This window comes from Hermetia illucens, chromosome 6, assembly GCF_905115235.1.
Source record: "Hermetia illucens chromosome 6, iHerIll2.2.curated.20191125, whole genome shotgun sequence".
In the NCBI taxonomy this organism is placed as follows: Eukaryota; Metazoa; Arthropoda; class Insecta; order Diptera; family Stratiomyidae; genus Hermetia; species Hermetia illucens.
In genome coordinates, this window is record NC_051854.1 from 68843108 (window position 1) to 68855410 (window position 12303).

The window sequence follows — 12303 nt, forward strand, 5'->3', positions numbered from 1 at the left end:
TTCGGGGTGCTGCATACTACCTGTTCACACCACTTCGTCAAGGAGGTCTATCTCAGTTGACCTGACCATCCAGCTGGGGGTTGGAGCGATGGAAATACAACTCGTCATTCATCAAAAAATCAAACATCATATACAAAAACAGGATGAACTGCCTCGAATGAATAAATGAATGGAATGTTAGATCATTAAATAAATCTGGTGCTGTCAAAGGTACAGATCATATCAAGGAACAAATTGTGACTCCGAAAACTACATGGTAAAACTTGTCTACCGGTGCCGAATTTCAAAGACCAGCGGAATGAAAACTAACTCACTTAGAAAATTGGAGGTGAGGAAGCTAAACAATGACTCAATAGCGAGAGAATACAAGTCAAAACTGGAAGAACGGTTAGGTCCTATACTCTAGAATCCAGTAAAGCCTATAGATGACACCTAGTATGACCTAAAACGCGCTATCAAAACAACTGCAGAAGAAGTGGCTGGATAGGAATCCCAGCGCCGCAGAAGTTATTGGTTTTGTCAATGACTGCCAGGAAGCGGTTGATTGAAATGAGGCATACATACAATATATATTACAAAACACGAGGACGAAGAAAGAAAGTTACGAAAATGGGCGTCTTATATCAAAGAATTCCTCAACCCTTCAAGCAAAACTTAACAACCAGAAAATATATAATATATAATCGAGCATAATGGGAACATTGAACCGCCAACATTGGAAGAAATAGAGGCAGCGATCAAATGTCAAAAGTGAATAAGACACCGGGCATAGATGACATCCTCTCTAAACTCATTAAATCAGGCGGTCCATGGACCATGGAAGCCATCCACAATTTCGTTCTCTCCATCTGGAACCACGAACAGACTCCGCAAGGGTGAATATATGGCCTATAAGCAAAAATATGACCAGTTGGCTCGTGACAATTATAGAGGTACCTCGCTACTTTGTACCTCCTATAAAATCTTTACAAAAATTCTAGAGAGATTTAGACTGTACGCCGATAAGATGATTGGTGAATACAAAGGAGGCTTTCAGACAGGAAGATGGACCATTTACCAGCTAGCTACTGTCAAACAGGTACTAGAAAAATGCTTGGAATTCAACATCGATGTCCATAAAATATTCGTGGACTTCAAACAGGCATATGACAGTGGCAGACACACAAAATGCGTGGAGTCCAATTACGGCTGTGACCATGACTGCTGTTATGAAAGCAAAAAAGCAAAGTTCGGTCGGCTCAGATCTTCAGAGCCAGCCCGTAACATTTACGGAGGAAAGCAGCTCTCCCACCCTGCAGTTAGTGATCTCTCTGATGTCCTCAAGAATGCCGTAGAACTGCCAAGAGCAGGGCTCTACCTGGTCAGTCCGTCGGCCCGCTCATTTCCATCTATGTACCTATGACCGGGAACCCGAAGCGAGTGACCTTGCTCGGACCATCACCATCCCAGGATTCCAGTATCGCCAGTATTTCTGTTTGGAATACACTGGAGAAACCTGGGAGACTGTACAACTCGGATACAATGTTGTATTCGAGAAAGCACCCCTCCCGAGTCCACAGATCATCTTTTTTCCGCCGGTGAAGAATACTGTGTCATAGGATTCCAACATGCCGCCGGTCTTCCATTTTGCCCTGGTTGTAAAGTCCACAATAAAGCTTCTCGTGAGGTTCCGCTAGTGTGTGGCGTAATCTGTGCGGAATGTCCAGATTTCTCGAGGTAGGCTCCTGTTCTAGTGCGATGTCGGTATCTTCTTCTAGCAAGAAGATTTGCCGAGGCGCACTTCGAGTGCTGCAAACTTATCTGCACTACTCTTATCTGCTTGCGTGTGGATTGTCAATCCTCATCTCCTCGTCGTCGTCCGACTTTGCCGAGAGGAACACTTTCACCTTTGCGTTCCTGACTCCGAACGGCAGTTTGTAGTCTGCCTTTTCCAGTGCCTCCAGGCACTCTCCGTTTATACGGAGCAGGAAAGTTTGGCTGTTCGTTTGGGGTTCCTTCTCTTTGATCGTAATGCTTGGGAATTCCAGCAGAACTGGAAATCCTTACGAGAATGACGATATCCCATACAACAACGCAGGTTAGAGTCAATATAGCCTGACACATGCGCTTGAGACACACATCGGTTTAAAACAAGAAGGTTGGTATTTTTAGTGCTTAATCTGGAACTGATGAACAGATTGTACGAAAGTTGCCTGTTTACAAAAAAGGTCTCACCAAATCTTTGCATGTGCGGACTATGTAAGCATCATGGCACGGCCTTTCACGTCCAACGGTGCAGCTACATCGATTATAACACACTTTCCGAATCAGATCATTCTTCAAGATTCTTGGCGAAGTATACTTATAATGCGAGTTGGAGTTTGCTACTAAATTATGCTTTTATGGCAAAGTTTGATGCAAACACTTGCAGATGAGGTTATTGTGGTCTGTTCGGTACTGCGCAGCATTCTCCCCGAAAATTATAGTATTTGTTGAACGTTCTCCACTTGACAGTTGCATAATATACAACTGAAATTGTTGATTGAGGGGCCATGAAGGATGGTTTTTCATTGGGAGTGTAGGATCCGGATTTGAAGCAAAGAAAGCGTCTGGCCCGTTAGAGAGTATACCATTCAAAAATGGTTTCATTCAGAGCAGAAGCAACGCATCAGACGCTGCCTGAACTTTGCCCTGGTAGCAACATGACCGATAGTAGCTACAGGTGGTAATAGCTGGTAGTACCTAAACAAAGCCGAAGTAAATTTTTTTAGTTTGGGATTTGGGGTTTTTGAGCCCTTATCCACTTAATGAGGAATCCGCTCCAATTGGAAAAAGTATTCTCCACTTTTGAGAACCGTGGATTCCATTTTTTTGGACTGAAAAACGATGGTCTGATTGGTTGACTCTGCCCTGGACGATACTGTCGGTCGTCGTCTTTGAAAACTTGAGTGTCCAGTGGAAAAAAAAGGGGTTCTTTTGCTCACTTCGATCTTGTGCTTTGCTGAAGCTACATGCCAAGTCCCATTCTCTACTTTACAAGTTCAAAGGATACCATTTATTATGTGCCTCCCCTTCCTTCCTGTTGACGTAGAATAGCGATCGTCAACTTTTGGACAGTGCTTTTGTGCATATTGCTGTTTATAAGAACTAGCCTTGCTCACCGGTTGATAGAATCTGAACCTACATTACTCCACTGTATTATACCATTAGGTGTCGCTTGCGATATAATAAAGTATTTGTATACCCCTCGGTTTCGATGTAATTTTGGCTGTATCCTTCATTGTGGGTTTTTTTTTTTTTCAATAATTGTTTTTATGCATAATTTCTTCAAACCTAACTACATGCCAATATATCTACTAACTAGATATTGATGATCAGCAAGGATAGACATATATATTATATATGCTTTCTTTGGGTATGGAGGTGAAATGCTTTTATTCACAATGTGCTGGACTGGACTGGACAATTATGACGTCCGGAGACACTTGACACCCTTCCGTCGACAAGCGATGGACATGGCGCACCCACCTCCCGTCGGAGAAAAAGGTGTAGCACGCATCAACCATTACATCCGAGCGTGATTTCCCGACTGTGTGCAAGGAACATTGAAAGTGCCCGTGTCCGCTAAGAAGCTGGGTTTGGTAATAGTCAGCCTCGTCGTGCTTTCGACTGAGCCACAGTCTGAAGTCCTTAAGATGCGCGGTCCATTTTCCCCTCGATTTTTTTTTGTACTGCTACACCTCCACATTAAATCCACATCCTCCACATATTACGTGGCGAAGTACTTCGGGGAATCTCGACATTCCCAACGGACTATGCCATACGCAAGCTGAACTTTGCTTTGGATTTTCCAAACAGGGCAGAGAAGAGTAGAGTAGAGTCCTTCAGTGAGTACAGGCTATGTCCCCCTGGCGAGTATCAAGGATGGAATATACTCGCACTACTAAGCAGGCGCGGACCTCAGGTGGCCAAGGTTCACGACCTGTGCCAAGTCAGGCAGGATTTGACCCACTTCAAACAAAGCCCGATCGCGAGAGCTCTTGTGGCAGACGCACGCAAATGCATAGAAAATAACGGCGGTTTGCACGGGATACTGGCCTATAAGGGACCATGCGACCAGGCGCCAGACAATTCGCATTCCCGAGGCTGTGGAAAAGAAGGCGAAATCCCCAAGCACTTCCCTTTCGATTGCCCAGCTCTAGCTAGAGCCTGGTTGCAGACCACCATTCTTTGAGTATCTTAGAGAGATTTCTAACTATATGGTGGGAGTGCTACTTTCCTCGTGAATACTACGGGCTGGATCTGGATCTGAAGATCTGCCTCCTTGCTCTCATAACAGCAGACATGGTCTTAGAAGTGGCTTCAAAACGGCTCAACACAGTGCCAATTGGGCTCCTCGGAATGACCACTGATACCTACAACCGATTCTTTTTCCCACAATTGCATGCATGCACTGATAGTGCAGCTCCTTTTTCATTAGCGACGGCTTCCTTATTACCCTGGCCTTCTCTGAGCTATATAAACAATTACTATGCAGCATGGAGAACTTTCGGAATATCTCATGCTGTCACCACTACTGCTGATTTCAAGACAGTAAGATAGGCAGTCTCAACTCGCAAAGCCTCTGGCGGTTGTATTTGCACTAGATATTTGCGGTATATGTCATATCAGGAACTGTACGTCGGAATCGTAAAGAAAGATGTAGTGAACCGCACTTGTCAGCAAGCAGCCAGTCATATCGGACTATCGTATAAGGTGTTTAAAAAACCAAACCAAGAATAGATCCCTCTCTCGCCTGGGTTTCGTAGAGCGAGGCATGATCCTAATAGTAAAAATAGTTCTTCAATATCCGCAAAGCTTTTCACATACCTCATGTTATAAGAAGCACCACTTGCAGACAGTGGTAACAGTATGCCTCAGCCAGTCTCGCCGCTTGGACCACTACCCCAATCGCATAAATTGTGGATCGCGCACCTCTTAAACCATATTGTTTTGGTAAGTATTCTTCCGCAACACGTATTGCGTCAGTCAGTTTTGGCCTGAGGAGCTTCTCAAGCAGCTTTCTTGCTGTATACTGGGTGGACCGAATGCCGGCGACGCCTCGAGGTCACTTTTGCACTTGTTTATGACCAGCGTTGCGACCTGTCAGCGGGAGGGAAAAACATACTTCCATGCGATTGGAACCGAGTTCGTTCAGGAGCAGCAAGTCTTGCATCATTTGCCTCATCAGGTTGTCAGAACTCCTATGCATGTTCGCTTGCAGTATGTGGACCTTGGTGCCTGAATTTTCACTTTCTGTAACTATTCTTTGGAAATTTGTCACCCCTCGGGCTCGGGAACATAAACTACATCTTCTTTCTGCAGACTGCGGTCCTTGCAAAGAACACTGCACTTTTCCGGCTTGCCAGTTTTCGCTTTGTGCTTGGGTTCGCCACACTCACATATAGCACAAAATGCTTCGGCCCTGCTCTTTGTTGATCCTTACTATGTGTCGATAGGGCCAGTACTTAAACCAACGGGCTGGAAGTGCCTTACCTTGCAAATGATCCACCCAATCTGTATTTTTCCGTAATCCTTGTCACTGAATGTTTGGAAATACGTATTTAACCCGAAAAAAGGTCAACACCATAACATTGTAGATAGATATACAGGAAGAGTGTTTCAAACGGGAGCACCTAAAATTGTATGCAGGAGGGTAAGCGCTTTTAAAAAAAAATTAAAATGTTTTCAATCCAAATGCAGGTTAAGTTTATCAAACCCTTCTCGGTAGGTTTGCTTGGTTATCCTGACAATCGACCTCACGTCTTCTTCCACTCCACAAGTTATGCATCTAACTCATTAAGTTCGTCGCTTCATCTTATCAACCCATTAATTAGACTTTTATGTCGTGAACACTTAACTCGTAACTCGTTCACAATCAACCGCGTAGAGCATTTCTGAACCTCCAAGTGACTACTGCACCCAATCAAAGTGGAAGCAGAGCGTCCCATGGCCATCGAGTTTGTAACGTTGTAACCAGCATCTTTCCTCCGTCGCGCTCTGAATTAAAAAAGAGCAACTGTTCCATCACTAATTGATAAAGATGAGCTTCTAATGGCAGAGTGTATTGAAAATAATGGCAGAGATGCAATCTAACGTTGAATGGAAAATAGCCTTTAAATCGGTTCGTGATCGTCGGTTATATGGGCGACAAATTACTAGAATTCTGTGGTACGGTTTGGAATACTCTGGCGAAATGTTCTGAGGGAACGAATCGAATCCAAAACTAATAATTTCATTGCTGGGTACAACCAAGGGGGATCGTGCCATTACGCTCAAGAAATTCGGGCCTAGATGCGAGGAGACCCACATGTTTATATCGGCAATTATAATTTTGACTGCAACAATTAATTTAATTCGGCGGCCCATCAACAACAAGGGAATCTACTCATGGAAATGTTACTATTCTTCCACATGAGATTAGGTGTCGGAATGGAGGCGAAGGTCACTCACCCTTACCCTTATTCATCGATTAAATTGAATTGAAATCATTTAATTTTATTCTTTTAGTACGTTCACTATTTGAAAATGTTAACGTGGGATTATCTAAGAGAGTACAAATGTTGTTTTCTTCGATTTTATAGCTGTTGTATCTTTTGCACGATAAGTTTCTGAAATATAAAGAACTCGATGCGATTTTTTTATAGTGGGGATTGCATGGGACATTTCGAAGAAACTTCTCTTATTCGGGTAAATCTTCTTTATATGAACCCTTTTGTAACCAAATTCCCATCCCCGTTTTTAATTAGATAAAGTCTTGAAAATATTAATCTACATAGCTGGTATAATACCAGTCACACAGTAGAGACCCTGATAGGCGTATTTCCTTTATTATAGCCACCTTTGCTTCCAAGGACCGGAAAATATTGTGCTGAAATCGGACACCATTTAACCCCAAAGCAGTGATATCTCATCCGCATAAACCCCGAGAATACGCTGGTGAATTGCGGTTGAAAATAGAGTCCCTTCTCCTCAGAGACATGACGCAGGATATGAGAAGACACTGTACTGGTAATGAATTAGCGTATGTCATCAGTTGGGATCGTTGATTAGCTCCTGGGCAAATTTGACACCCTTGTTCTCGTTCCTGCATTACTTTCGATCCTTTAATTCCAGTGCCTGGACCTACGTAGAGTCAGGGTTTACAGGTTTATGCCACATTCACAATGAAATTTGCATATTTGAATGGCAATTAGATGTTGGCAATGAGAATGGTGGTGAAACTCTAGGAAGATGATGGGCTAGACTCGTGCACATTCCTTGCCCAGAGTAAATGTTAACAAATGCCACATGCAAACGATGTGAATATCGTTCGTGGAATTTCGAGTTATAATGGGGGCAGGATGTGTTTGTATGGGGAAGATGGGCTATAGAAACTTACCCATCTACGAAATTTGATTTGGTTTGATGGATGAGCTCTACTAATTTGATAATTTCATTCTTTTGAGCGATGATGTATGATACCCTTGGGCAGTTCTGCAGCCTCGGTTATTATAGATTTATAGTTGCCTTTTGAGAAGAAGTTAAAGTGATTGGATGCTGCCTTTCTAAAGTATTCTGGTTAACATATTAACTTTGAAAAGGGACTTTTCAAAACTACAGATATATATGCCTTGCTGCACCCTTTTCAGGGGTTTTATAAAAATGGTCATTATAAGAATAGGCATGTAACTTGAAGAAGGGAAGAGTTTTGATATTATTTTCGATTTTATCAATATTTCCTGAACATACGAACAAAGTGAAGAAAAACGGAGTTGGGTATAACTTTAATTGGGCGGAACTGATCGCAATTGACTAGAATTTGGAAACTATATTGAAATTCCACGCCCCCTTAAGGGCTTGTAGAGAAATGCCACCAAAATGACTTCGCGATCCACTCTCAACAGTAGTTTGGCCACAAGGTCCAATGCTCACTTATTCATTAAAAATCCAAATATTAGAAATACAAAAGTGGGGCAATGAAAATGGCATATTCTGGCTGAAAACTTAATCTCCGGATTGTTAGATAGCGATATCATTACCCTCTCTAGATTTTTTAGTCATTTATTTATTTACCATAAGAGATGCTTGTGGCGGTCAAAGGGTAATATAGGTCCCAGGGTGAAATGATTGGTACCTACAATAGAGTATGAAAACCTGGGAAAAGTCTGATGAGCCAAAACCAACAGCTCTACTGTCAAACCCTGTCTCCACATCCACGTTCTTAATGAAAAACTGACAACCCTATACGGAAAACCGACCTTACCAAGCAAAGAAAAGAACCGCGAGCAGCATGGATTTTACAATGACGAACCCGTCAACGAAAACGAATAACGATTTGTGCTTTCTTTTATGGAACGTGCGTTCCCTGTACAGACCGAATGCTGCTAAGCAGGTAGCCGATGCAGGGCGAATGTAACAGCATCGCAAGAGATGCGTTGGACAGGTCTGGGCTTCCTGAAGAATATGCACTACACCATATAATCTAGTGCCCATCCAGTAAACCATGTGCTGGGAGTAGGTTTCTTAACCAGCCCAATGTCAATGAAATCTGCTGTTATCGGCTTTGAAAACATAAGCGAAAGTTTATACACGCTGCGTTTGCGAGGCAAGTTTAGAAATATAAGCCTACACCCCTACAGAATAGACTGCATAGTCGGAGAAGGATACCTTCTACCAGGCAGTTGCTAGAACCCTCAAACCGGCCTGACGTATAATATCAAAATCATACTTTGTGATTTTAACAGTCTAGTAGGGACGGAACCCGTATTCAGGCGATACGTTGTCTCCAACAACTTATATAAGGCGACCAACAATAATGGACTGCGGATAATTCAGTCAGTCAGTCTGCGGATCATTCAGTTCAGTTATTCAGTCAGGTTAAGCATCGCACGAAATGGTTCTTAGAAGGACCTGGTTTCCGCGGAAAGCGGTCCAAAAACATACATAGACCTCCCTACACGGGACCACTTTTAAACCAATTGACCACGTGTTGATCGAACGTCGCGACCTCTCAGATTTGGTAAACGTCAGAACATATACGGGTGGGGGTTATTAATATAGACGCGGATCACTATCTCGTTGGCATCGTGTACCGGGCTCCTGTTGCAACACCGCCTACAATTCCTTCTGATAATCCACTGCAGTTAACAGATGTCCTGCTGATGAAGCATCAACCAATGAGATTCAAAACCACCTGAAGAGCGTTATCATTGATTCTTCCACAAACATGCATGGCTCCAGCCTTATGAAAAGCGAAAACGGCTTGAATATAAGCTGGTAACGGAATGGAAGAACGCTGTATACTGGGCAATGCTCCGCTCTCAATGAACTCAGGTATGCGCAGAGACCTTTCACGAACTTCGTCGAGTGGAGAAGACAGACAGAAAAAGGATGCTTAGGAAGAACCAGTAGATCTGTGAACTCGAGAAGTACAGGGAGCAGCCGCACCAGGTGCGCAAATTTTACTCACAAGTCAGCAGGATTATACACCTCGATACTCATCCTGCCGAGACAAAGATTTCCGGCAGAAGCTTATTATAGCGATGGGTTGAATATTTTGATGAACTGCTCAACAACTAAAATATCGGCGAGTTGGAGGTCTCGCCAACTGAAGACGACCGGCAAATACTGCCACCACCAAGGATGGAAGAAACAGTCTGTGCAATTCATTGCCTTAAAAATCATAAGTCGCCTAGAGCCGATGGAATTATAGCCGAACTGGTTAAATATGGAGGCAACTAGCTACACCAAGCGATTCAACAACTGACACTCAAGGTGTGGGGGGTCAATGACTGACGACTGGTAACGAGATATTATCTGTCCGATACATAAAATGGGGGATATCATGCAGTACAGCAATTATGAAGGTATCACCTTGTTAAGTACCATCTATAAAATAATATCCCGCTCTCTTGGTAGGCCGGATGGCCCCATTCGCGTAGCACATTATCGGTCTATTCCAAAGAGGCTTCACTCTAAATAAATCGAAACAGATCAGATTTTCTGCCTACGGCAAGCGATGGGAAAACTGCTGGAATATGGCCATCAGTTGCACTAACTTCCGATCGACCTTAAAGGCGTCTATAATAGCATAGCCAGGGTAGCAGTGTACACGGCCATGAAAGAATTCGGTGTCCCGACGAAATTGATAACACTGACCCTAGCCAGTCTGCGAGGCCTGATAAAAGCAGCAGGGTCGATCTCGAGACCATTCAATATCAACAACGGTTTAAGATAAGGGAACACCCTATCATGCATCCTCTTTAACCTGGACCTGGAAAAAGTGATCCACGATGCAAATGTTAATGCAGGAGGCACCATCCATAAGTCCATCGAACTACTGGCCTATGCTGATAATATCGACATTATGGGAAGAACAACAGTCTACCTTCATCCAGATCGAGCAGCGGTTCGGGATCTTGGGCTGCACATCAATGATGGCAAGACAAACTATATGCTGGCGACATCAGCGCCAAAAACCAAAGAACTAACCACATCGAATCGCACTTGCTAACCGAGAACAATAAAGATAGGAGACTACAACTTTGAGACCGTTGAACATTTCTCCTATGTAGGGTCGAAAATCACAACCGATAACAGCTACGATGATGAAACCCGGGCACGATTGTTGGCTGCCAAGAGAGCCTATTTTAGCATACAAAAACTGTTTCGCTCGAAACGTCTCACCATAGGGTCAAAACTCTAACTGTACAAGACAACGATCTTGCCAGTTCTTATGTATTCCTTAGGACCCTGGGTTCCTAGCAAGAAAAATTACGAACTTTTGCCCACGTTTGAGAGAAGAACCCGGCGAACAATTTTTGGCCCCTAAAATGAGGACGAGCGATTCCGTAGCCCACTTAACGACGCAATCTATGAGCGATACCACGATCGTCTGGTTGTGGATAAAATTCGGCGCAATACAAAAAACGTTTGGAGGAAGTAGAGTCAGCTGTTAACTGACAAAAAATGAACAAGACGCCGGACACAGATGATATCCTGGCTGAACTGATCAGATCAAGCAGTTCGCGAACCATAAGAGCTTCTTATAATTTGGTTCTCTTCATATTGAACCTTAGAGGAACCTTTCGAGAGCACCGTCCCCACGTATTCGAGGGTGGCCAGACTGGAGTCTGTAATGGGATTCATTTAAAATAATCTTGTTATAAAGCCTCATCGAACGTTATCTGGTATCGAGGGAAAGCACATAATTTAAGAAAATTTCTAGGAAATATGTTCTCGGCCCGATAATTTTTGGTTGGCTTCCTTATGAATGCTAGGCCTGCCAACCGTATAAACTAGTATCGCTAGACCAACTGAGTCAGGGATCTGATTGTAGTCTGTAAATAAATCTATAATCGAACAGAACCGTGAGATTATGCCCATACCGAAGATACTCATGTGAAAGCCATAAGACTTTCATCTGGAATGGCCTAATTACAAAAATAGCTAAAATAAGACTAAAAAATTCTGGAACAACATCGATGTCCTTTGCCAGTATTGACGGAAATGTACTATACAAAGTAATGCTTGATTTGGGAATTCCAGTAAAAACGATAAGCCTTATCAGAATAACAATGTCTCACGCAATAGCGTAGATTGAAATCAATAATAGCCCGTCTGAGGCGTGTGAGAGAGGTAGTATATGGGCTGTTCAATCTGACATCAGAGCGGGCTATAGGAAAGTTGCCTGTGGGCTAAAAAGGTACGGCGCTCTATAAATCCTGCACATATTCGCATATATTGATGATATGAACATCATAGCGCAATCTTTCACATCAGCAAAGGAGATGTTTATAAATTTCGAGAAAATTGCAGACGAAATTGGTCCACGTATTAACAAAAACCAGGCAAAGAATATAACACAAACGATAATGATCGCGCCCATCAGGTTAAATATAACGATTACCGTATACAATTTGGAGAATATAACAACTTTATATACTTAGGTGCACAACTACTGAAAGACTTATTTCAATCTTCCATCTAAGTTGGCGAAATAAAACGCCGAATTCACCTCGCAAACGGAGCCTGCTGCTCGGTCCCGCCGATTTGGAAAGCAAAACTCCCAGTACCCAAATCGATAACCGGTGCTGTGCTACGGATGTAATCCAAACAACTGGTCAATACGTTTGAAAGATGAGGCATAAAAATGGAAGAAACTGTGCCAGCTAGTCTCCCAGCTTGGCGGTTGGGTAGGGCTGACAATCCTACACGGAAAACCAAAATTACGAAGCCACGCAAGAAGCCTCTACAGAAAAGGAGTTGCCAAACTACTAGCCGATATCCCTTCCCAATATAGGG